The 27,510-nt window shown below is 40.3% G+C and overlaps 1 protein-coding gene across 1 annotated transcript in view; it reads right to left on the reverse strand.

Moving 5' to 3' along the window:
* The window catches only part of drm (drumstick), a 195,008-nt gene extending 189,307 nt beyond the window's left edge, over positions 1–5,701 (reverse strand). Inside the window, exon 1 of the mRNA XM_067150594.2 lies at positions 5,460–5,701. The gene's annotated coding sequence lies outside the window, so the exon portion shown is untranslated. The remainder of the gene's footprint in view (positions 1–5,459) is intronic.
* Positions 5,702–27,510: the final 21,809 nt, after the last annotated feature.

Consider the following 27,510-nt stretch of genomic DNA (forward strand, 5'->3'; position numbering starts at 1 on the left):
CATCATCTGCTTACCCTCCAGGTTCGGCTTTTCCCTCGGACTAAGCGAGGGATCCCACCTCTAACGCCTCAAGGGCAGTGTCCTGGAGCTTCAGACTTTTGGTCGGGGGATACAACTGGGGAGTATGACCAGTACCTCGCCCAGGCGGCCTCACCTGCTATGGTGAACAGGGGCCTTGTAGGGGGATGGGAAGATTGGAAGGGATAGGCAAGGATGAGGGAAGGAAGCGGCCGTGGCCTTAAGTTAGGTACCATCCCGGCATTCGCCTGGAGGTGAAGTGGAAAACCACTTCGAGGATGGCTGAGGTGGGAATCGAACCCACCTCTACTCAGTTGACCTCCCGAGGCTGAGTGGACCCCGTTCCAGCCCTCGTACCACTTTTCAAATTTCGTGGCAGAGCCGGGAATCGAACCCGGACCTCCGGGGGTGGCAGCTAATCACGCTAACCACTACACCACAGACGCGGCAGAGCATTTATATTCTAGCCTAAATTTAGTTCCTATGCTGTAATTCAGGAATTGTATTAGGGGCCTACGTAAACATTAAGGCATCGTTCTCGGAGTGTAATCAAACTGAATTCAAGATATCTTAGTAATTTTAGAACCAGACAGAGTAAGAACTATACTGTTTGTCCTTATTTATATCTCAAAATCACCTAGTTTCAAGATATTTTAATATTGAGGTAGGGTAGCGAAATGTTCAGCCTAGAAGTGTTACTTAAGTTCGAAAGGGATTTAGTCGGTTTTAAGAAATAAACCTGAAAATCTAAGAGTCTTATTCAGATATTGGCTCTCTTGCAGACAAATTAAATCAAATACGTGGTATATGACTAAACTAGGCTCAGAGACAAAGATAATATTTAGTAGAAATCTACGTGCCAGATTTTCAAGGACTACTGAAATTAAAGTCTAAGATGAAAAGTTTAAGTATAACTTACTGTAGGCTACATAACAACATTGAGGTTTTTCAAAAAAAAAAATCTAATGCGGACTAGAGTTCCTGTGTAAGCTACAGTACATGTTTGTGTTTAACTTGTTGCCGGGCGAGTTGGCCGTGCGGTTACGGGCGCGCAGCTGTGAGCTTGCATCCGGGAGATAGTGGGTTCGAAGTACACTGTCGGTAACCCTGGAGATGGTTTCCCATTTTCACACCAGGCAAATGCTGGGGCTGTACCTTAATCAAGGCCACGGCCGCTTCCTTCCCATTCCTAGACCTTTCCTATCCCATCATCGCCATAAGACCTATCTGTGTCGGTGTGATGTAAAGCAAATTGTAAAATTGTTTAACTTGTTTTAAGTAGACCTGATGTCTGACCAGGTGTGTGGCGTAGCTTGGATATATTCGTGAAATGTAGTCTGTATGAGACCTTTCTGATTTAATTTTATTTCAGATATTAAGAAGGACAAATAGCATAGTTCTTACTCTGTCTGGTTACTAAACGAAACCAAACCCCATGGCGCAACAGCCTTGAAGGGCCATAACCTACCAAGCGACCGCTGCTCAGCCCAAAGGCCTGCAGATTATGAGGTGTGGCATGGTCAGCACGATGAATCCTCTCAGTTGTTATCTTGGCTTTCTAGATCGGAACCGCCATATCACTGTCAGATAGGCCCTACCTCCTCAATTGTAATCACGTAGGATGAGTGTACCTCGAACCAACCCTCAGATCCAGGTAAAAACCCCTGATCTGGCCGGGAATCAAACCCGGGACCTCCGGATAAGAGGTAGGCACGCTACCCCTACACTGCGTGGCCAGCTATAAGTTACTAAGGTACCTTGAATTCAAGCCGTTCACATTCCGAAAACGATGTCTTTAGTGTTTCCTTAATAGGCTACAATTCCTAAATTACAGCATAAGAACTAAATGTTTATAGGGTATATAAGTTACTGCTGCCTCCAAATAGCTATTTTAAGGGTTTTAGTATGGAACTAGGGTACATATTTCATGAAAATCAGCAGGATTGTCGGAAGAAAATAATGCTCTGAATGACAAGAACGTATGTGTAGCATCTGACGCATTCATAGTACAAAAAGTATCTAATTGAAGGTTTAGCACTACTATAGCTCTGAGTGTCTCCTTTAGAGCAATTTGCAATATTGTCTGTTATACGCAGAGGACTCAATTACAGGATAAAAGAAAGGAAACACAGGGTATCTAATCTAGAGACTTGACTGGATGTAGAAGAATACGTCACTTTCGTTCAGCAAAGTACTGAAGGATAAAAATACCTAATGTCACCATGGGCCAGAATCAAACCTTTTAGCTCCGAATACCCAGTCCTAGCATAGTCTTAGAGACAAGACAATCAGGTTTCTACATGTCTGTGTTTAACTCGTTTTAATGTAGAACACACCTACTGTCTGACCATTCGCGTAGCGTAAGTGATTGAGATGCTCCGCTCGATTCTCAGCGCAGTCGGTTGGTATTTAAGAGTCCTCATACTGTATGTGGAAATTCCGTGTCGGTAGATTTGCGGGCACGTTAAAAAGTTATTTTTTCAGGGCGAAATTCCCTCTCTCTAGCGTCTCTTAAAACCAATGACAATTGAAGGGACGTGGAATAGGCCTACGTGTTATTCTATAATAATAATAATAATAATAATAATAATAATAATAATAATAATAATAATAATAGGCCTACTTTCAGTTAATAGTTTCCTTCCCACTAACTAATTTTACGGGTTGTGGAGATGCCGAAGAGGCGGAACTTCGTCACGCGGGAGTTCTTTAAAGTGGAAGAAAATCTACCCACAAGAGGCTAGTGTAGGCTATTTAAGCCAAATACAGTCCCGTCGGATTGAGCCTGGATCGAACCCGCCAATTTGAGCTCATAAAACCAGCGTACTACCGTCTGAGCCACTCAGCCCGGCAACGGTTATTATTATTATTATTATTATTATTATTATTATTATTATTATTATTATTATTATTATTATTATTATTATTATTAACAATGGCAATGGTTGTACGTTCCACTAAATATTTTTACAGATATGGGAAACGCAATGTGTCTGAATTTTTCCTCACTGAAGTTATTTTACGTCAGTAAATCGACTGGCTGTCGTACTTGAGTTCCTTCAAATACCACTGGATTGAGGCGGAATCAAACCCATCAACTCCGGTTCAGAAGACCAGCTCTCTATCAACTGAGCCGGTTATTATTATTATTATTATTATTATTATTATTATTATTATTATTATTATTATTATTATTATTATTATTATTTCTGCAATATGTTATGTCTGATTAATAGCGGAAGAGAGACGTGAAAGAAGTACCCAGCACTTTTCTCATGTGATGTCTCTTTCAAGTAGGATAAAAATGCCTAATGTCACCACCATGAGCAAAAATCAAAGCTTTTTAACTCTGTAGGGCCTATAGCTAGTCCAAGCATAGTCTTGGAGATGATAAACAGGTTTCTATGAATGAATTTATAAGCTCATATCCAGAATGATATTGGTTTCTACTAGATATCAGAAAGTAAGTAAGAGTCGAGAAAGGTAAGACACCGAAATTAATTAGCCTAGCTCTTCCGTTGTAAAATGTGGCTACTCGTTATAATCTGTTCAGTATGTGGATACATTCATCCTCTGGAGCTGTCTGTAAGCTTTCTTTTATTTTAACTTTCAGAAAATAAAAAAGAAGACCTAGGGTCGTCTATTTAATCTATATTTCACAATAAGCCACATTTTGCTTCCACTGCTGCATGCATTTCCTAGCCCAGAACTCCCTTCTTTCTCATTTGCTAGAAATGTTAGATGTAGGCCTACTGTTATTTTGAGTTCTTACTACACACTAAAAAACAGGAACATAGATTTTTACCGGCATGTAAAAGAACTCCTGTGGGGCAACATTCCAGCACTTCGGCGTATCCAAAAACCGTAAAAAATGTAATTAGTGAGACGTAAGATCAATAACATATTATTATTATTATTATTATTATTATTATTATTATTATTATTATTATTATTATTATTATTATTATTATTATTATTATTAGGATTAACTTATATTTGTAGGATCTGTTGTTTACGTACGTTAGCAAAGCAACTGAGGAAAAAATTAACCTTAAGTACAATCCTTCACTTAACAATAACATTTTGGCAGGAGGGGACCACATATTATTTTCAACAACATTCGTTGTAAGATTTTCGTTCAGGAGATGCGGTCAAGAAAGCTTCAGTTATTTTGCCAGACAATACATCACGCGTCAGACAGCATAGGTTCGTCAAATAACATTAACATTTCCAAATTTTCATGAATTAAGTGAATAACTACAACTGACGCATGGAAATACACCAACTGTTTACAGTTTTCGCTCACGTATCAGACAGATCTGAAATCACCGCGGCATGACCAGTCTCTATCCAGACTGGAAATAAACATGTTACAAGAGCGCTGATGTCGTGCCGTGTTGCAACACCTTACATTGAACTTGCTTCCGAAGGTTATTGCAATATATTGTAACTTGTTTACTACTGGAAACTTTTATCGTCTGCATCACTATTATACTCAACATAGCACCGACATGTCTAGCCTAGATGATGTCACTAGGTCACCTCTCCTGTAGGAAAGCTCTCAGAGATATAGCTATGTAAATAAACTTTATATCATGCAACATTACGCAACATTCGAATTAAAATTTAAACAACAAATTATAATACACTTGAACATTTTCTTTCAGCCAAAAGTAAATTCTTTTCCAAAAGCCCATTACGTTAGAATATTTTCACAAGAGTACATTAATAAGAATATTCCATTTTCGTAATATAAAAACTAATATTTATCGTTATGGGAAGACTTCACTTTATAAATCAATGCAATCAATAATATAAATGGAAAACTTATAAAACTGGGGCCTTTTGAAAATAAATTTTATTTTTGGTGTATTTGAATAAAACTGAAAAGTTTCATTTAAAAAGTTCTCACACTTCTTATGCTCCATCTGAATTTACGAAGAATTAACTGTTCAAAAGTGTCCTAAGATTAAGAATAAATGCTAAAGCTTCGTTAATGAAACCATTTTAAGAACTTTTTTTAACAGCTCTGAATAATACACACGTCAGGTTAAATAGTTTTTGCAGCATGGCATTATATCATTCCAAGATCTCAAAAAATCAACTGTCATGATCATATTATTAAAAAATACGACTTATTTGAATTTTACGTTACATTGAACTTTCAATTTTCTTGAAATATGAAAAAAGAAATCACCTGATTCTGTAGTCTGATAATTTATAAATTAAGAATATTTCTGGCAAGTATCAGTTAATTTATTTGAGACAGTCCTTCATCAAGCAGACAAGAAGTTAATTTTATTTTAACACAAAGCTTTATGAAATAGCAAAACTGATAGAAATTCGATCCTTAAAAAAAACTTATTCTTAGTTTCATAAATATTTAATTGTGCAAATGATGAATTCCTAATGGTAAACAGTAGTAGCTACTGTGTCACTACCTGGTGGTTGTCTGGGAGACTGTGTCGACCGCTCGTGTTCGTAGCTGAGGAGGAGTGCAACTGCCTCAGCCTAGCTTCTGCTTCTGATGGGCTTCCGATCAGCTCCAGCCTTGCTCCTTGTCTCTCTACCACCACAAGAACACAAAAAAAAGAGGGATTAAAAAAGTGAAGCTATAGTGTTCACCTCCTTGTCCTCGCGCTCACACACAGACACCGACCCCCTCCCCTCACTCTATCCAACCACCGAACCGTGGGAAATACACAGTAGTGGCTGGTTTGTGCTTGTGAAGGGCAGGCAAGACGAAGGAGACTTTTAAAAAAGATCCTCCGTCCGTCCTTCCTTGGGAAGACCCCACTACCGCTGCCAGGCGGGGCCCACTTGTACCGCAGTAGGCCACGCCTACTAGTCGCTTAATGATTGGCCGATTGAATAATCGCGTCTTGGTGGGGTAGAACAGTGAGGGGGGTGGGAGGCAAGGGAGACACCAGACAATTAGAATGTCGTGATGATGTGAGGGCAGCCGATATGGGAAAATGCTGCTTAGCCCCCGGCACAAGTCACCATAAAAGGCCTTCTTACTGGAGCTGTTGTCTTAAACTCAAGGAATTCTTATATTATAGGTTTAAGAAACTTTATAGGTAGGCCTGGGAAGAGAGAGATGGAAAGTGTTAAGGAAACCCCCGCATAGTTTGGTTTCTCTCTCCGACTCGTGGGATATTGGATATGATCCGTCTTTGTCTGGCTATGTTCCACTGTGGGATCCCAGACTCTTATGGTCGCTTCTTCATTTGGCTGCCGGCAAAACGTGAGCCCTCCTGACAGCGGTAGAGATGCTCTAAGCTGAGAGAGTGATTTGGCTGTAGCAATGGGCCATATAGTACGGTACACTCGCCTTAAAACACTATGGAACACCATGTCCCTATTCCTACAGCGATAGACAGCTCTTTAGCCGAGAGACTAGTTTCAACGTGTCAGTTAGAAATATAGAGAACGTTTGTTTAAAAGCACTACATCATCATGATGTGTACTACGGTAGAGGAGCTCTAAGAAGGCGATGAGCCATATAGTACGGTACACTCGCCTTAAAACACTATGGAACACCATGTCCGTATATTTACAGCAATAGACAGCTCCTTAGCTGAGTGATTGGTTTCATCGTGTCAGTTAGAAATATAGAGAACGTTCGTTTTAAAGCACTAGCCCTATACCATTATGTGGACTTTCGTAGAAATTCCGAAGCTGGAGGCAATGTGCCCTATAGTCCAGTACACTCGCCTTAAAACACTATGAACACCATATCCTTATACCTACAGCCACTGAGAACTCCTAAAATGAAAGACTGATTTCATCGCATCAAGTAGACATAGGTTAACCTATAGAGAACATTCGTTTAAAGACCCTATCGAAAACTAAGGTTGAGGGACTGGTTTTATCGGGTCAACTAGACGGTGAACACTCAGTGACATTATGTAGCCTATATATAGGCCTACATACAACGATAGACACCTCACAAGCTAAGGAACAGAGAACATTCGTTTTAAAATACGAGGAGATACAAGATCATCATGCGTACAGCAATAAGCAACGAAGTAACTTACCGTCCACGCTCCTTAATGTACTATGTAACACCATTCCCCCACACTTACACCGTTAAGAGACCTCTCAGCCGATGGACCTCATGAAGATTGCTGTAACTTGCCTAGGTGTTAATATAAGGAAAGATCTTCATTGGGGGTAGTCACACAAACGGAATTATAAATATGCATAAAGGTTACAGATTTCTTCATATGGCTATGAGGGTATTTTGGGGTTGTAGTAAGGATGTAACGGAGAGGTCATATAAGCCACTGCTAAGGCCAGTGTACGGGACCCTCACCAGGATTATTGATTCCAGAACTGAAAAAAATACAAAGAAAAGCAGCACGATTTGTTCTGGGTGATTTCCGACAAAAGAGTAGTGTTCCGAAAATGTTGCAAACTTCGAGCTGGGAAGACTTAGGAGTAAGGAGACGAACTGCTCGAATAAATGGTGTGTTCCGAGCTGTCAGTGGACAGGTGTCCGGCTCCATGGCTAAATGGTTAGCGTGGTGGCCTTTGGTCACAGGGGTGCCGGGTTCGATTCTCGGCAGGGTCGGGAATTTTAACCATCATTGGTTAATTTCGCTGGCACGGGGGCTGGGTGTATGTGCCGTCTTCATCATCATTCCATCCTCATCACGACGCGCAGGTCGCCTACCGGTGTCAAATCAAATGACCTGCATCTGGCGAGCCGAACATGTCCTCGGACACTCCCGGCACTGAAAGCCATACGCCATTTCATTTCATTGGACAGGTGACGTGGAATAATATTAGTAGATGAAGAAGGTTGAGTGGTGTTTTAAAATAGGAAAGATCACAATATGAATATACAGTTGGAATTCAAGTGGACAAATTTGGGCAAATAACTTACCCTTTTATTGGAAGAGAAATTAGGGATTGGAATAATTTACCAAGGGATATGTTTAGGGAATCTGCCACGTGAGCGACTTCCCTAAATGCAGATCAGTGGAGACTGATTGATGACTGAACGACTCGTTTTATCTTGTCAGAGAGAGAGAGATGGCAGTTGTTTAAAAATACTGTGGGACAGCATATTCCTGTAGGCTATCTACAGTGATACAGTAGACACCTCCTAAGTTGAAAGTGCTGGTGGTGGTGATTTCTGTTTTAAGAAGAAGTACAACTTGTCAATTGTCAACCGTCCTTTCTTAACCCTTCTACGAATGAATCCTAAGTATGGTACACTCACCTTAAAACACTATGGAACCATTATATCTACAGCAAGAGAGAGGTTCTAAGAAGATATAGTGATTTGATTGAAGCAGTGAGCTATCCAATACAGTACATTCGTCCTAAATTCTATGAAGCACCATATTCCAATACTTAAAGCATTATAGCATCGTCTAATCTGAGAGACTGGTTTCATCATGTCAATTAGGCGGATAGACAACATTCATTTAAAAACCCTGTGAGGCACTGGATCATTATGTGAACGACGGTGGAGTAGCTCTAAGCTGAGAGCAATGGACCATAAAGTACTGTACACTCGTATTAAAACAGAATAGAACATTACATTTACAATGATAGAAAGGTTATAGAATGATACCGTTATTCACATCTGCACTGGGCTATACAGTACAGTGCACTCTTCTTATAGCATAGAGTACCATAACTGTCGTCTCGGAGGGGCTGTACGCTTCGCAGTTTGAATGAAACAGTGAGTCGTAAGTAGTGATGAGAATTATAGGCACTAAAAACATTTAAAATAGGCCCTTAAATTAGCCAAAATAGGCATGTAAATAGGCACTAACGTGTAAAATTGGCAACAAAATAGGCATGAGAAAATTACTTATAATTTAATAACATACTCAATTACTAGTCTATAAAAGGAATTTACAACGAGCAACTTTTCAATGTTTTTCGGTAACAATCTTGTTCTGTCATGTAGAATGTTTTTGTACTGAGAGAAAGATGTCTCAACATCACACGAAGTGATCGGATAAATCTTCAATGAAGGCACTTCATCTGGTCTTATACTGCTAATAATAAGAGTTGGTGTCTGACATTTCTTAGAGGGAGGTCCGTTTACTGCCTGCCGAGGCGGGATAAAGGGAGTGGCTGTGTGGTTGCCATGGAAACGAGGGTGGGGCGACTGCGGTTGCCATGGAGATAAAACTTCAGAGCAGCTCGTCTTGCTGGGAGTTGCCAAACCTGTCACTGTCACTGATAAGAACCTGATTGTTTGTATAAGAGTGATCGCAAATGGGACGACACCGCCTGGCCAGGTAGTCTACAACAGATCACAGCGGCCAGAATGAAGGAGGGAACAAGTGAGCCGGAAGCGAGGGGTAAGAGTATGTATATGATTTTTCACGAGAGTTTAATCCTGATGTAAACAAATAGGCGGAGCACCTTGGCTTTGCACGTGGACACAGACGTAGTTGATTGGAGAAGCAACCGTCGCACTCACTGGACTGTATGCGAGCTCGAAGAAAATTAGTACGTGGCATTAATTTAATTTTATCTCAGTTTATTACATTTAGATAGTCTGAAAGAGTACGTAATCAAATTAAAATATGGTTGTCATATATACCGGTGTGTATCTATAATTTTTTAAAATAAAACAGTGATTAAATAACGAGATATGAAGGCAGAAGGCGTGGTGTAATGCAGGAAGTCTTCTCATAGTGAGGGAAAGTCCCAAGCTATACAGTGTGGAGATAAGGTGTTGCATCTTGCAGCAGCTGTCAGTGTCAGTATTCACAGTGAGAGAAATGGAGCAAGAGGTGCTCTAGCCTACGATAGCTTTCTTTAATATTCAGAAATGAATAAATAAATAACGTAGGCCCTAATCTTCAGCAGTAGATCTCCCTTTAGACCACTCTGTTTAGTTTCGCACAGCTCAAAAACTGTTCCTCGTCTATTTTAGGTAATATGCGCAGCACTGTATTACCGAACACGAGACGTTGACGGGGCGGAGGTCGATACTACACGCTCAGCGAATCACAACTCTTTCTTTGGCTGAGGCGTGGACATGCCTTGTTTACATCAGGATTAAACTCTCGTGAAAAATCATATAGAAAGGAATGCTGGAATGTGGCAACATCGTGAAATGGCACGTGCAGTGCTCCTCCCTCCAACCTTACCTGTCAGACACCAACTCTTATTATTAGCAGTATAGTTCCGTTGTTTCATCTACCTCACTTCGTAGCACCCTGGTTAATTTTACCATCGCTTTCAATCCTGGATGCTGCTGAAGGACCCTATCGAACTTTTCGCTGACAGCGGCTACCTTCCCAGAGGTTCAGTCAAAACTTCCCCTTACTCTTCCACAATCCTAAATGACTCCACCAGGGACATGCCACTCTTCTATAACTCTGTGATTGCTCCCGGCAGCTTGTTGAAGTTTGAAGATGCTCCAGTTTATGCTCCCAGCATTGCAGTGCATAGATCTGAAAAAAATGTTTGTTGGTCGCTGTTCACAGTGAACTGTACTCTTTTCAGATGCATCGAAGTATTTATAGATCTATGTTGATCTCCATGGTAATTTCTTCACATTTGATCTGAAAAATAACAACATTGACTCAAATTACAATGGTCCTATATCTATATTTCTGCAATTGGGCTAATTGGCAATAATGCTTAGTATCCTTATCATGCATTTGTGTCATGAAACAAAGAAAAAGACTAACCTATTAGAGATGATGTTTCCAGAAGTACAAAACTTTAAAGTAGGGGCAAGTGAATTCGTAATTTAGGCCTACATGAAAATATGTCCTCAAAGATTTTTCGGTTATAAATTGGCAGTATCGTGTCGAGTTCACCGGTTGAAAAAATGACGTGAAACGGGAGATGAGTAGCGTAAAGAAGAGATCCTTCCTTTATGCTTGCTAGGAACCCACCAAGCTGCCCCTAGCAGTATTCTTACTTATAGACTCTAGAAAAATTGAAACGGAGGCACTATAAATCTCAGATTTGTGAATATTTTATTTGTTGTTATTCGCCGGCTTTGGTCAGCCGGGTCAGCTGTCATGAAGACTATTTCCTGTTTCCTGCAATAGATCCTGCATCATGTATGCCCACTAGGCTGCCACCCTAATTGAAAGTTAGAATATCGCGTAATTTGAAATTGTCGTGGCATGTGCCCATAACCTTACTTTTTATCACAATTTAGCAAGAGTCTAAAGGGGATGCTAGAGGCTTGTTGGCCTCTTCGCACCCCTAATCTGGAAGCTTAGGGCCTACGCCCCCCCCCCACCTCTACATTCTCTTTGCTTGCCTTCCAGCACAACGGTTACTAACCGAACCTCACCAATCCAGACCAACGATCACTTCACTGGCCTGGTCTTGTAAAGATAGTCTTAGCAGCCTTGTAAAACACGCTGTGACATCGTCCGAGCCGTGCCATGCTGTATGTCTAGCCTCTGTGACTCGTCCTAGCCACGCCACATTAGACCTGTAACTTATGTTTCGCGAAGGCTTAGCGGAAGCGTAACAGGGTTCACTATAGCCTACACACAGCACTGGTGAAAATTACTCATGATTTTTTTAAATGCAGGTTAGTTGTAAATCTCTATTTTCACAGGAAATGAAACACAGTTCAAAATACAGATTTTTAATTTTCATCCACACTGTGACAAGACACCCTCTCTGGTGTCCCGCAGGGTAGCGTCCTAGGTCTCCTTCTTGTTGCCCTTTTTATTGATGACCTTATCGATACTGTTTCGCACCATTCATGTGAAATCCTTCTCTTTGCAGATGAATGTAAAATCTTCAAGCAGATCGATTCTCCCACAGATACAATCCAATTGCAAAATGCACTTCATTCACTGTCAGGTTGGTGTACTAAATGGCGTCTTAAACCTCATCCCTCCAAGTGTTCTACCATTTCATTCACACTTCGTAAATCCCCCGTTCTACAAGAATATCACCTACGGAACCAACCGACTGCAAGTGTTGACAAACAAAAAGATTTAGGAGTGCATTTTGACAGTGCATTGTTGTTTGTCTCGCACATAAACGGAGTCATCTCACGCGCTATGTCACTCCTTGGTTTACTCTACAGATTTTCTAACATCACAGATGTAAATGCCCTCAGAGCATTCTACGTTTACGGTATCTTACCGATTGTTGAATACGCCTCTCCAGTCTGGTCCATTTCTGCTTCTTCAATTTTCAGCCACCTTGACCGTGTACAATCTTTATTCTGTGCTATCGTCAGAGCCAGGTCCCTGCATGTCGCAACTTAAGCACCGTCCAAGTGCTTGGGAAACTGAAACTCAAGACTCTTTCTGCTCGAAGGAAAGTAGCCGACCTAAATCTGCTATACAAAGCAGCTAATGGTCTATTTATGTCTCAAGATTTAGTTTCCTTATTCCCCCTTGATGTCCCAACCCGTAGTACCAGAATGAAGACCCCATTCCATATTCCTTACTCCCGGATTTCTCTCACCCAAAGGTCCCTTTCTGTACGTAGGCTATTCCAGAAATGTTTAATACCTCATCTATCAACAAGTACCAAGACATCTTCGTAACGTTTCTTTCCTTTTGTCATGATATTTCTCATATAAGTTAATTTTCCTTCTTGTTCTTTCCTGTTCAGCTCCTGTATTTACTGTAAATGTATTCTCCTTTGTTAATGTCGTTGTTTATGTAAATATGTGTTATATATGATTGTACAGTTTTTATTGTGTGTATTTGTGTCCTTTGCAAATATTTATATGTCTTTCATTTTAGATTAATATCTATTGTACATAGCTCGGATCTTTGTAATTCGGCGTTATGCTGTTGCTGATTCTGAGTAAATAAATAAATAAAAATAAATAAAAAAGAGGCCACCGAAGTTCTAACTCCTCGTTCAGTAATGAAATAATTATTTACCTTTTTAGCAATAATAATATTGAAAGTTCACGACTAATATAACATTACAACAAAACAATTTGCCACAATACATAAATTAATAGGCCTATAAGTGCTACAATGAAATGCGATCACAGTTCTCAATCACAGAAAAAAAGAAAAAAGGGACAAACGAACCTACCTCCTAACAGCGGACTTGGCGGAAGACTACCCTTCCATCCTTAGCAAAATTGGGATCCCCCGTGATCCACTGCTTCAGCCAGTAGGACTTCGACGATTTTTCTTTGGGCATTGCCGCAGACTACATTCTTCTTTTTATTCTTCTTCTTCTTCTTCTTCTTCTTCACAATAAATCACAACACGTTCTGAAGATAAAGCGTAAGCGTACAACAGTTCGCAGCCAGAGGGAGGTATAGAGGTTATGGGTTGTGCAACATAGTTCGACGTTGATTGGTTCTCGCATATGTCTTAGGAGGTTGGAGGGGCTGAAGGACTCGATACCAAATTGTTCCTTGTTTCTCCTGATGGAAATTTCCCAGCCACTATTCCTGTTGACTTCCGAGAATTCCCATTTTTGTTCATGGGGTAAACAGATATTGAGAAATATTCTGTCGAGCACACCAGCTAGAATAAAATCGGCTTCTTTAAAAATACAGACAAAAGGCATCAGATAGACAACTTTACTCCAAATAGGCAGAAACCCCTGAATTAGGCATTTATAGGCACAATAAAATCAACAAATTTAGCTAAAAAGACCCTAAAACGGATTTATATTTCAAAACCCTACGTTTCTAAACACTGGAATAAAATAGACAAATAGGCAAATTCCCATCTCTAGTCATAATATATAGCACGATTCATTCGTCTTTAAATGTTGTAGAACGGACTAAAGGATAGTGATTTACTTGTAGTGACAAGTCATGTATAATATATTATGGAGCACCATACGCTAATACGTACAATGGTCCACAGGTCCAACGAGTGACGGGTGATTTGGTTGAAGTATAACTCAGGCCTATTACAGTATATTCACCACAAAATATTATGGATCACCTATTCTTGTATCTCTTGCACCGGAGAAACCGGAATTTGAGACAGAATGATTTGACAGTAGCTAAGAGCTACAGACTATGCCTATCTCGTGAGATGGACTTATTTTGCCTTTTTGTTCTCCTAGTGGTTTAAGGTTAATGCAGGTAGGTTGGGACAGGAAAGAGCTTTGAAAAAAAAAAGCGAAGGCTTTAATGAAGATAAGGCTCCCGCATTTGCTTATTGTGAAGATCGAAAGTCACAGTGGGATTCGAACCCATTAAGTTATCTCCTGAATACAAGATTATAGCCACACGATCGATACCGCGATAGGCCTACTTGATCCTGCATTGGCAGAGAGGTTCAAAACTGAGTAGGCCCTAATTTGTCGGTAGTCGGTGCGATGTATTACATCTAGGCCTATATTTAAAATCATAGAGAACAATTTATTTTTCAACTGTGCAAACAATACACAGATACTACAGCAGATTTTGATCATGTTTTTGTAGAAAGAAACATTCTTATCAAAATGTTTTATTGTACAGGTACTTAAGTCAAAGGTTGTTTCCAACTTAACAAAAAAGGAAAAGGACAGGTGATGTTATTCGTCCAAATTCCCTCGCTTAGACTGGAGATACCAGAACAGTCGGTCTTACTGTATGATTGTAACTGATTCAGGAGAATTCTTCTGTACGAGGTGGTCATACCTTAACGTGGACGATTTTAAGACAACCGCGGCACGTGATGGGGGTAGAGTGGTTAGCTCTACGCCCAGCCACCTTTGCCCCCAGGAATTAACCTGGTACTCATTTTTGGTGTAGGCTGAGTGAACCTAAGGCCATATGCACCTCCGAAAGTGGAAATCTCGTTTCTTAAATTTTAAGACTTCCTGACGGGGATTCGAACCCACGTCCTCTCGGGAGAGCCGAGCACGCCTTTACCGCCTCGGCCAGGCAGCCCCTAGGACGATGTTAAGAACATAGGACTATTTCCTATTTCTGCAGAAAATAAAAACTATTTGGATTTGTACAAGCAAAACATTAGCAGCGTAGAACTTCTGAGAAGTGAAAATGAAGAAAGGCACAACCTGAAAAAATATTAGGCCTAATTACACGTTGTGAGACTCAACATATTTTGGCAAAAATAAAACGTACGTGGGGAAGAAAAAGAAATCTGAGGTGTAAACTTCTTCAAGACAAAACAAAATGGATCGTGAATATTAGACTACAAAGAGATGTGCCATGTGCGCAGACGAAAGATACAGCCTTTAGTTTGATGATGACACTTATAACAGATTAATTGAAATCGAATACTAACTAGGCCTACCTATAATTAATTACCACGAGCTTCAGAAATCATTAGAAGATAGGTTTATACCTATTTTAACTCAACATTTTGAAGTACTCATCTAGCCTACTCTCTTTATCGCATGAAATCACCATTTAATCAAATCATAAATTTCTAGAACCATCGTCGAGCCAGTCAGTTCTTCGGCTTAGGATAGCGATTCCAACATTCTATTTAGTAAGATCACAAAAATTAATGCTTCTTCATTTAGGACATTATGGCCAGAAACCCACCGTGCGTTTAAAAATGGTTGAGGAGTCTACGCTGCCGTGTGTAGGTGTAACTGGTTGGTGCTAGGATTACTAAGGATGTATCATCATGGCACTAATTGCAAATGATTCTGGGGAAACATCAGGAAAACGATTCTAAGGCAGTCGAGAGTGGAATTTGATCTACGAAACATAGACATAACTGTCTACTCGTTTTAAAACATATTTCAATTACTTGACGCATACTGAAAATCTGGTCCTCACAGCTCCTCTATGGTCTAAAGCCACATTGGAATTCGTCCAACTTAATAATAATAATAATAATAATAATAATAATAATAATAATAATAATAATAATAATAATAATAATAATAATAATAATAATAATAATAATAATGTTATTTGTTTTACGTCCCACTAACTACTCTTTTACGGTTTTCGGAGACGCCGAGGTGCCGGAATTTAGTCCCGCAGGAGTTCTTTTATGTGCCAGTAAATCTACCGACACGAGGCTGACGTATTTGAGCACCTTCAAATACCACCAGACTGAGCCAGGATCGAACCTGCCATGTTGGGGTCAGAAGGCCAGCGCCTCAACCGTCTGAGACACTCAGCCCGGCGTCCAACTTACTCTCAATCATTGATCGCTATCTCCTTTCCAAAATGCCTGTTAACACCTTGCTTGATATTCTGATCAATGGATTAACTCGATAGTTGTTGAATCCCTTTTTTTCTTTAACTTGTCCTCATGTAGTCGGAAAATTTCTTTCCAACGCTCTTCGTAGAGCTATGAACTGAACCCAGGTCAACCGGAAAGGATGCAAATAAACTTATCCTATAACTTACACAGGTTATGACGGGGGATAATTTCACTAGAAAACGTTGAAGATTGAAAATACCTAAAGGCGCGAATTTATAACTTTAAATAGGATTCAAATATGACGTTGCGTTAAGTAAATTACACAAATATCCGAATACCGATTATTAACGCGTATAAAGGCCTATATTTGTTAGATCGGAGTTTTTTGATCCCTATTATAGGTCTAGATTTCACATGAATGAGTCACAGTTCGTAGCCTATAGGCTACAAGTTAATGTTTTGTAACTGTAATCCAAATAATTTGTCTTTTTTTTTTTTTACACGGTTGTTCGAGTCTCCCAACCACAACTAAGTGCTCTTGAGTTACGCCACCGAAAACAATAATTTCTTTTACAGCCATCATAAACTTTATGGTTTGCTTAATGCTCACTTTCATAGGAGACGGGGACCAAAAGTGTTATTGATGTCACTCTACCTTTCTAAAAAACAATAATTATTTTAACACATAATGTCAACAGAACCAACATTAGGTATCGCTCACGAGATTTATCTACGCGTGATCACGGTACTTTCCATCTCATAAGCGCACATCAACCAACAATACATACACTCATTGTCCATTAAGTCATCATCCCGAACACTGCTTGAATCATCAAATAGCACCACCAAGCTGTGATACCGGTACCGTAAAACCAGATGGCAGCACCAAATTGAGGCGTACTAAGCAAAATAAAGAGTGGGAGTGTTGGCGTTCCTCAGTGCACCGGAAAGTGGTATTGCAGCATCACCGATCACTGTAACACCTGTCGTAATACTCAGATGCAAAAGTACCGGACGGGTTGGTCGTGCGGTTAGGGGCGCGCAGCTGTGAGCTTGCATCCGGGAGATAGTGGGTTCGAACCCACTGTCGGCAGCCCTGAAGAAGGTTTTCCGCGTTTTCCCCATTTTCACACCAGGCAAATGCTGGGGCTGTACCTTAGTGAATGCCACGGAAGCTTCCTGCTTATTCCTAGACCTTTCCTATCCCACCGTCGCCATAAGACCTATCTGTGTCGGTGCGACGTAAAGCAAATAGCAGACGCAAAAGTGGTGTTTTGGAAGTCATTACTCAGCACCACCCATACCTCATCTGCCTCCATGTTGTCGCAGCCATGGAGACTTCGGTGGAAGCTACATTTTATTATAGCCTGTGCCCAGAAACAGAAAAGACACTGGCCAATAAAAATACCAGCAGCCATGCGTAATTATTGCTCTATGGATCCAGATATAATACTAAGTTATGGTAAGAAAGACAAATACAATAGCTGAAAGAAAAGAAAAAAAGCAGTTTAAGACTCTTCAACTACTTTCTTCTATAGCTGGAAATGTATAACAATTACAAGAATTAAAGAGGCCCTACATGTGATGTTGATGGTGGTGGAGAAGATTAGTTTTAAAGAGCATGTCCAATGGGACACAAAAAATAAACAGAGACAAATATAGAAGAGGTCCTATAGTCTACTGTACTTCGGTAAATGATGGTATCGAAAAATAAGTAACAGACTGCGAAGGGCTGAAAATGGGAGAAGTCCTAGGCCGGGCAAACCTAATTCCGTCGGAAAATAGTTACTAAGCATACCTGGGCTGACAGCCAATTATGTCCTACGTCTTGCCGTGTTAGCATATAGGCCTACTGTACTATGATGGAGAATCACGCATTGCCTCATCCTTCGTCGACCGTCATCGAATCCACGACATCATGATCATGAAGCCAAAGACAGACAATTTTTTATCTCTTCAACCGTGGCAGATATTAAGAACACAACAAAAATTGTGAAAACCACCCATGTCTACATATCAAGGCTTTGAATAAGCTAGGAGTGAATGGATTAAAATTCTGCTAGACGTCGCAACAAAGTTTTTAGCATGTAAGTGAGCCGTGTGAATCACGAATTCTGAAGAGTGCGTGTACGTAAACGAAGAGAAGGGAAGAACTTGTGATACTGGTGGCTTGCGATGTAACGTGTCTAATGGCAGCGTTAGGTTTAGTTCTGCCAGCGGGCCTCGCGTATGCGTGATACGTCCGTCTGTCCATTTGGACAATGGAACGGTTTAACTAAATTGCACTTAATGCGTGCCTTGTTACAAAGGACTACGTTAACTTCCAACTTGTCATATTCGATGAGGTAAATACAAGTCTGTGACAGGACTGAGTAGAAAAGTCTGCAATCAATCAATTGTGGGTATCCAAAATATACCTATACTTCCTTCTTTAGGTCACTCAGTTCTAAATCATGAAGACACCTGGTGGGAAAAAAAAGCGTGTGAAACTTGTGTTTCATGTGGATCATAGCGTTTGGCGTAAGAGTATTCTTAACTAGAACTTCTAGAGCTAGGAATTGATACCGACATTCTTAATAATGTTATTATATTGCTTTTACGCCCTACCAACTACTTTATCGGTTCTTGGAGACGCCGAGGTGCAGGAATTTCGTCCCGCAGGAGTTATATTAGGTGCCGGTAAATATGCCAACAAGAGGCTGACGTATTTGGGAACCTTCAAGTATCACCGGAACGAATCCGCCAACGTGAACTCAGAAGACCGCCTGAGTCACACAGCCCGGTACAGACGTGGTATTTTGACATAGATGTTGGCCTATAAGTTTACGATATAGGGAAGAAAGACAGTTGCCGTTGTCTCTATTAAAATATAGTCCTAGTAGCTGCGTGATAAGGAAACCGAAAACGTCTGAAAATCATTCTCAGGAGCTCAAGCCTCCATCTCTTGAAGGCCAGCTTACAGCTACACGACATGTATAGACAGCACACGCGCTTCGTGAAATTCACGAACATAGGCGTGTCACCATCTCTTGCAAGATGCAGTATTTCTGCATCTGTACATTAATATGTTTTGTACAGGTTAGAGTGAAGTTAATTGTCAGTAAGGGAGCTGCAGAGATACAGGAAAGAGGTAGCAGGTACCAAGCGGTTTTAGTGTCTTTGAACTAAAAGCAGCATATTCATCGGCACATTCTGCATATAATTTATACAGAGTGAAAAGAACATGCTGTCCAAAAATGGATCAAGACAATCAAAATGAGTATAGGCACTAACGTTTTTTTCTCGCAATTTTCATACAGGCTCACAGAGAAAAAGTAAGATAGTGAAGTTTAGCAGCCATAACTTATCAGGTGGGAGCCTCCGTAGTCGCTTTGCTTCATTAGTTCAAGTTTTTATTTTCGCGTGATGGCGTGATTGAAAGGGCATACGATATTGTATTCGTGAAAAAAAATTGATATCCAGTCTTGACAGATCTTGTCGCTTAATTGCCACTAGGCCCTAGATAGCGAAAGTGGGTATCGCAACTTAACTCTAATTTAAGACGACCGGGCGAGTTGGCCGTGCGCGTAGAGGCGCGCGGCTGTGAGCTTGCATCCGGGAGATAGTAGGTTCGAATCCTACTATCGGCAGCCCTGAAAATGGTTTTCCGTGGTTTCCCATTTTCACACCAGGCAAATGCTGGGGCTGTACCTTAATTAAGGCCACGGCCGCTTCCTTCCAACTCCTAGTCCTTTCCTATCCCATCGTCGCCATAAGACCTATCTGTGTCGGTGCGACGTAAAGCCCCTAGCAAAAAAAAAAAATTTAAAAAAAATTAAGACGACTTCGGGGCTCTTTGCGAGGCTTTTTGACCTAGATCTTGTCTAAAATGACATTATGTTGCTTGCTCCATTTGAATCCGGGTGAAAATTGCGAGTCAGCCGGGTGAGTGGCTCAGGCTGTGAACTCATTTTTTTTTTTTTTTACAATTTTGTTTTACGTCGCACTGACACAGATAAGTCTTATGGCGGCGATAGGGTAGAATAAGGCTAGGAGTTGGAAGGAAGCGGCCGTGGCCTTAATTAAAGTACAGCCCCAGCAGCTGCCTGGTGTGAAAATGGGAAACCACGGAAAACCATCATCAGGGCTGCCGACAGTGGGATTCCACCCCGCTATCTCCTGAATGCAAGCTCACAGCTACGCTACGCTGAAATGCGTCAAACTCTTGTCGGTAGATTCACCAGCACGTCAAAAAATCACGTAGGACAAAATTCCGACACCTCGGAATCTCTGAAAACCGTAGAATTAGTAGGTTACAACGTGCAACCAATTTTTTTAAAAACAATGGTTCTCAATTCAGTTTTTCAGAATGGGATTGAATAGCGTGAATTAAGAAATTAACAACGTGAAGTGTTCAGAACATCGAATGAAGGTTTATAAGGAACTCTTGGAATGGCTCAATGAGTTGAAGACTGAATTAAGCAAACTTCGGGTTGCAAAATGACAAGTGGAGCAGATTCCTAAAATTCGAGTGGCATGCTAAGTTGTTTTACGAGTGTACATTGTTTTGCAATAGAAGCAGGATAACTTGCGGAAAGTTTTTAAGAGTAGGAATACTGCGTACTTCAGAGACATATAACTCAGTAAGTTGCGCGGCCCAAAATAATAGCCATTTCGGATAAATAGATTTTCAGTCTGAACACCCGATGTGTCGGCAAACTCTCTGCTGTACCTGTGCAGCGGGTCTATCTACTCTAAAAGTGAAAGCATCGAATAGGCACAATTTCTTTATTGCAAAGTATCGTTTTATTAAAAAGTAGGTTCAAAACACCCACCCTCTTGTTCCTCACAAAGCGCTGCACGCCTCATGATGCTTTCTTGTACCCTTAACAGCATGACGGACTTTGACTTGATGCCCTAATCATTCCCACAAAATTAGCCCTAATAATTTGGTAATTTAAAAGAATCTCTCGCAAAAATAAAATGTCTTTGAAATTCCCTATCCACTAACAGCATACCAAACACCTCGTCTTACTATAACGGGCCTGCTACATTCACTAACAAACAACATGCGACCTGAACGTTTACTAATGCTCTACTTTGAGCGAAGTTATAGCGTCACTCATGCACACTGATTTAAACCCCCATGTAATAAGTCCTAGAAAGACTTGTTTGCTTCTCATATGAACCTACAGCCTTTCGTTAGAGTAGACCGTTCTGCTGTTCAGGTGAAGCTACTCCTCAGAAGCACCTATGAGGCTACGCAACTTACAAAGGTGTAAATTACGTAGGCTATCAAAATACGTGGAATTTCAGAGGAGGAGATAACACGAGAGTTCAGGATATTTTTTACGCCGATGCAACGTTTGCATCGAGAATGATTGACATAATTTTCGACAGATGTTTGACGAAAGGTAAGATCTACATTAGTTTTAAACTTCATTCATTGTCTGTCTGTTAGGCCATCAGCCCAGAGGCTGGTTGGATCCTCAAATAGCACCACAAAGATTATACGGTTATAAGGAAACCGAAAAACCAATGGCAGCACCAAAATGAGGCGTACTAGGAAAGACGAGGAGTGAGGTAGTTCGCCATTGCTTTCCTCACTGGGTCAAAACGCGAGACGGTTAAAAACATACGTGTGCCTTCGGTTCAGAGGGTCCCGGGTTCGATTCCGGGCCGGGTCGGGGATTTTAACCTTAATTGGTTAATTCCAATGGCACGGGGGCTGGGTGTATGTGTTGTCTTCATCATCATTTCATCCTCATCACGACGCGCAGGTCGCCTACGGGAGTCAAATAGAAAGACCTCCATCTGGCGAGCCGAACCCGTCCTAGGATATCCCGGCACTAAAAGCCATACGACATTTCATTTCAACGTCTAGGATAAAAATAAAAACAATATTAAAACTTACAATTTATAAATTGGGTGTAAATAGTGAGTAGGTATAATTGTAATATTTAAGGTAGTAGGCCCTAATTGAAAAAACAATTGTAATAATAATAATAATAATAATGTTATTTGCTTTACGTCCCACTAACTACTTTTTAAGGTCTTCGGAGACGCCGAGGTGCCGGAATTTAGTCCCGCAGGAGTTCTTTAACGTGCCAGTAAATCCACAGACACGGGGCTGTCGTATTTGAGCACCTTCAAATACCACCGGACTGAGCCAGGATCGAACCTGCCATGTTGGGATTAGAAGGCCAGCGCCTTAACCGTCTGAGCCACTCAGCCCGGCAAAAATCAATTGTAACAAGAAAGTCATAATATATATATATATATAATATATAATATATAATATAATAAATAATATTCTTTGGTTCTGCGCACTTTGTAACTGTGAACGAATGCCAAACTATAGAGGATAAGAAATTACCATATTAAATTTCTATTTCGATAATTTACTTTCAACTTTCAGCAACCAGTTAACACTTGTTTCCATTTGCATATTGTGCCATCCATCTTCAGTTAAAAAGTCAAAACCACAAGTATCTTTTTAATGTGCACTATAAACCCGTCACTGAAGTCCTCTTAACATGATTGACAACTGTCTTTAACTCTCCATCTACAGAACATTCTACAAGTTGTATTTCCACTTGCTGGCTACCTCCACAGTATTAGTCAAGCCAGACAGTAAATTATGTTATTTCATACTATATCGTATTGCATACGGTTACGTTCTTCGAATTATATGGAAAGTATGTTAGAAAATTCCTTTATGGAAGATTAATGTGGTCGAGGTAAACTGTATCTCCCGTGAAGCTGAAACTGCTCTGTTAGAAACCACAATAATTGCAGTTTAGTTTCATGTAGCAATTGTCGTCGAAATATCCAACATTACCGAATGAGACAACTTCCAAATAGAATGGTTGACGAGTCATCATTTTCACGCGTGACTTCCAATCATATTGCCATATTTTACAGTTCTGGTTTTTAGAACATACCGTGCCTTCCGTGTGGTACATTTTAACACAGTTGTGTTGTTTTCGATTTGTATCATTTACTTACTTTTTAGGTTCTATGCCACTCCATTGATCAACTTGTGAGACTCTCAGTTTTGCCGTTGATAACAGAGGCTCAATTAAAAGTGAAAGTGTCAGTGTCCTGAAGTGGAGTAGACCTATACTAAATTGGTGGACGTACACTCATCAAAAGAAATTTTCATTACCCTTCAATGTGTTTTTATGTGTTCATGTTCAAAGGCTGGACTGAGTGGCTCAGACGGTTGAGGCGCTGGCCTTCTGACCCCAACTTGGCAGGTATGATCCTAGCGCAGTCCGGTGGCATTTTAAGGTACTCTTGTCGGTAGATTTACTGGCACGTGAAGAAACACATGCGGGACAAAATTCCGGCACCTCGGCGTCTCCAAACACCACCAAAAGTAGTTAGTGGGACGTAAAAAAACCACTATTTTCTTCATGTTCATACCTTTAACTTGTTTGGAAACACAACTGCATTTGTATGTAAACAGAACGTGAAGCTTAAATTGTAGGTGGCATTTCAGTTGAAATATGAGTGCTTGGCTGAATGGTCAGCGTGGTGACCTTCGATTCAAAGAGCCTTGGATCGGGGAATTTTAACCAAGTTTTATTCCTCTAGCTGGGGAGTTTGGTGTTTGTGATATTCTTCATATGCTTTTTCATTAACGTACAGCACCTTACACTACCATGCACCACAGAAAAACGTGACAATGAATACATCCATCTACATCGGGTTGGCGTCATTAATGGCATCTGAACGTAAAACTTGGCTGAATCCACATTAGTGATGACGCCAGATAATTGGGAAAAGGCCAGTATTGTAATCAAAGGAACAGAAATACGTAATAGATATATAAAAGTAAAGCAAAGTCTTCTCCGTACAGGCCATGAAAGCCCTTGGAGGTATGGAAGGTAAAGGCTTCCACTATCCGTAACCTCGGCACTTGATGGGGTAGAGTGGTTAGCTCTACACCCAGCCGCCTTTGAACCCAGGAATTAACCTGGTACTCATTTTTGGTGTAGGCTGAGTGAACCTCAGGGCCATACGCACCTACGGAAGAGGAAATCTCGTTTCTTAAATTTTACGACTTCCTGACGGGGTTTCGAACCCACGTCCTTCCGGGCGAACCGAGCACGCCTTTACCGTCTCGGCCAGGCAGGCCCTCGTAATAGATATATACTTACCACATATTGTAATAGGAGTTGAATCTTAGCTGGTATATGATATAATGGATGCAGAAATTTTCTCATGGAACTGGAGTGTGTATCGTAGAGACAGGATAGGAATGGTAGGAGGGAGAGTATTCATTCTGGTGAAAGAAGAATTTGCAAGCTACGAAAAAGTTAAAGATGACAAACATGAAATTCTAGGTGTAAGGCTCATCTCTAAAGATAATAGGCAACTTGATGCCTTTGGAGTGTACAGATAGGGAGAGGGTAGCGCTGACCCTGATTCAGAATTATTTGATAATCAGCTATGTGGGAAACGATAAGGAAAGGAACGTGATTGTAGCGGGTGATCTCAATTTACCAAATGTCAATTGGGAAGGTAATGCGAACGACAGGAAGCATGACCAACAAATGACAAATAAGTTACTATGGGAAGGGCATCCGATTGAGAAAGTGATGGAACCAACTAGAGGGAAAAATATCCTCGATGTGGTGCTGGTAAAACCAGATGAGCTCTATAGAGAAACTGAGGTAACAGATGGTATTAGTGATCACGAAGCTGTATTTGTGGTAGTTAAAAATAAATGTGAAAGAAAGGAAGATATTAAAATTTGGACTATCAGGCAGTCCCATATGGCTGATGAAACAGGCATGAAGGAGTTAAAAAAACTATGATCGGTGGAAAACGGTAAATAAAAATGTAAACAGACTTTGGAATGGGTTTAAATCAATTGTCGATGAATGTGAAAATAGGTTTGTACCTTTAAAGGTGGTAAGGAATAGTACAGATCCACTATATTATAACCGGGAAGTAAAGAGACTAAGAAGGAGGTGCAGGTTGGAAAGATATACAATTAGAAATGGCTGCGGAAGTAAGGATAAATTGAAGGAACTTGCTAGGAAACTGAATCTAGCAAAGAAGTCAGCTAAGGGTAACGTGATGGCAAGCATAATAGGCGGTCATACAAATCTTAGTGAAAAATGGAAGAGTATATACTTATATGTACTTTAAGGGAGAAACAAGTTCCAAGAAGGATATTCCAGGAATCATTAATGAACAAGAAGAGAGTGTATGCGAGGATCTTCAAAATGCGGAAGTATTCAGTCAGCAGTATATAAAGATTGTTGGTTACAACGATAATGTCCAGATGGAGGAGGTGACTAATACTAAAGAAGTATTAAAATTTACCTATGACAACAATGACATTAAACAGTACAGTAAGATGCAAAATTTGAAAACTAGAAAAGCAGCTGGAACTGATAAGATTCGGAGGATATAATAAAGACAATGGGTTGGGATATGGTACCATATCTGAATTACTTATTTGATTATTGTTTGAATGAAGGAGCTATACCAAATGAATGGAAAGTTACTATAGTAGCCCCTGTGCATCAAGGAAAGGGTGATAGACATAAAGCTGAAAATTACAGGCCGGTCAGTTTGGCATGCATTGCATGTAAGCTTTGGGAAAGCATTCTTTCTGATTAGACATATTTGTGAAAGTAATAACTGATTTGATATAAGGCAGTTTGGATTTAGGAAAGGTTATTCCACTGAAGCTCAGCTTGTAGGATTCCAGCAAGATATAGCAGATATCCTGGATTCAGCTGGTCATATGGACTGCATGGCGATTAACCTATCTAAGGCATTTGATAGGGTAGATCATGGGATACTACTGGCAAAAATGAGTGCAATTGGACTGGACAAAAGGGTGATTGAATGGGTGGCTATGTTTCTAGAAAATAGAACTCAAAGAATTAGAGTAGGCGAAGCTTTATCTGTCCCTGTAATAAGTAAGAGGGGAATTCCTCATGGCAGTATTATTGGACCTTTCTGTGTACAGAAGTGGAATCAGAGATAAGGCTTTTTGAAGATGATGCTATTCTGTTGAACCCTTTAGGTCCATATTGAGGGATACCTACCTTCCTTACCTATCAGCAAAGCTCATGAGATCTGTCTCTTGGGTCGTTTCGGGTTCTTCGTCACTTGCTGAGGTAAAGGTAGGGTTCATTAATTCTAATCTATCTACTGGAATGAAAGGTCTATTTAAAGGATTCCTATTTATTCAGGAAAATTCTGAAGTAATTTACTATATCAACGGTGTCATAGTCAATTGTGTCCACTGGACACCACAATCATTTTTACATAAATGTCAGAACACTGGTGTGAGACTTTAACATAACTGCCTGATGGGCATTCTTACTAGAAACCATTGTCTCAATTATTAATCATTTAAGAAAGGAAAGTCTGGAAATCCTTAAATTCGGCTTCCATGTGAGACCACATGTACCATCATAGTGATTCGTTATGGTCCAGCCCTCGTAATACGAACTCTGGACTCTGGTTATAATTAAGGCCGTCCAATCGGTGTGTGCCACACAGTGGTTCTACGGCATGGACCCTTAATTGAATCGATGTGACCTGCGTCTATGTCATGGACCGACATCTAATCTTCTAAGTTACTTTAAAGTCATTGTGGATGATGACCGCAAGGAAAGGATGCTACAATGGCATATGGCCCTAATCTAAGTCACTGAGGTTGATGACCCCCTGACCATCCAAGTTTCTAGGCTGAAGGCTAAACACAATTAAGTTACATCGGTTGATGACCAAAGTTTCCACTTTACTATCCCCAGCACATTCACTGCTCAATCAATCAAAGTTCAATAATTACAACAATAGCAATGCTCACAAACTTTGTGGCAGTAAAATCCATTTCCTTCGGATATGTCCCTTTAATCTTTACTTTATTTTTAATATTCCCCAGACAACAAACTAAAATTTCCAGAATGCATCTCCAAGTTATTCGCTTGATTAAAGTTATTTCAAAATGCGGTTTCACTGAATTTAATAATTTAATAAATTTAAATGATTTAACGAAATATTAACAAACAACAAATTTCATCTCCGCGGACTCTGGTTTCCTCACAAATTTCTACGCAGCTGTGATGTAAATTCAATATTGCGATGTTTATCTGGCTGGAAAAGAATTTGTTACATCATTCATGTCCAGCTATATATCTCATCTCGTGATATCATGCTTAAAAATCTAATCTAATCCTAACCGTTTAACACTTGGATATCCTAATAATCTACGTACAAACCAAACAACTCGCCATATAATTACGATGTCATATCTCGTCATTACCATTATGAATTTTACACACCCCTCACAGACAAACCGATCAATCACGACCATCGCTCTATATTCTGGACAACCCTAAATTTGGTTACTCTGTTCCTTATACTCAAAGTTCATGGTTTCAAATGTTCATTACGTCCCCAATTACAGTATTTC

Source organism: Anabrus simplex, chromosome 1 (assembly GCF_040414725.1).
Source record: "Anabrus simplex isolate iqAnaSimp1 chromosome 1, ASM4041472v1, whole genome shotgun sequence".
NCBI lineage: Eukaryota > Metazoa > Arthropoda > Insecta > Orthoptera > Tettigoniidae > Anabrus > Anabrus simplex.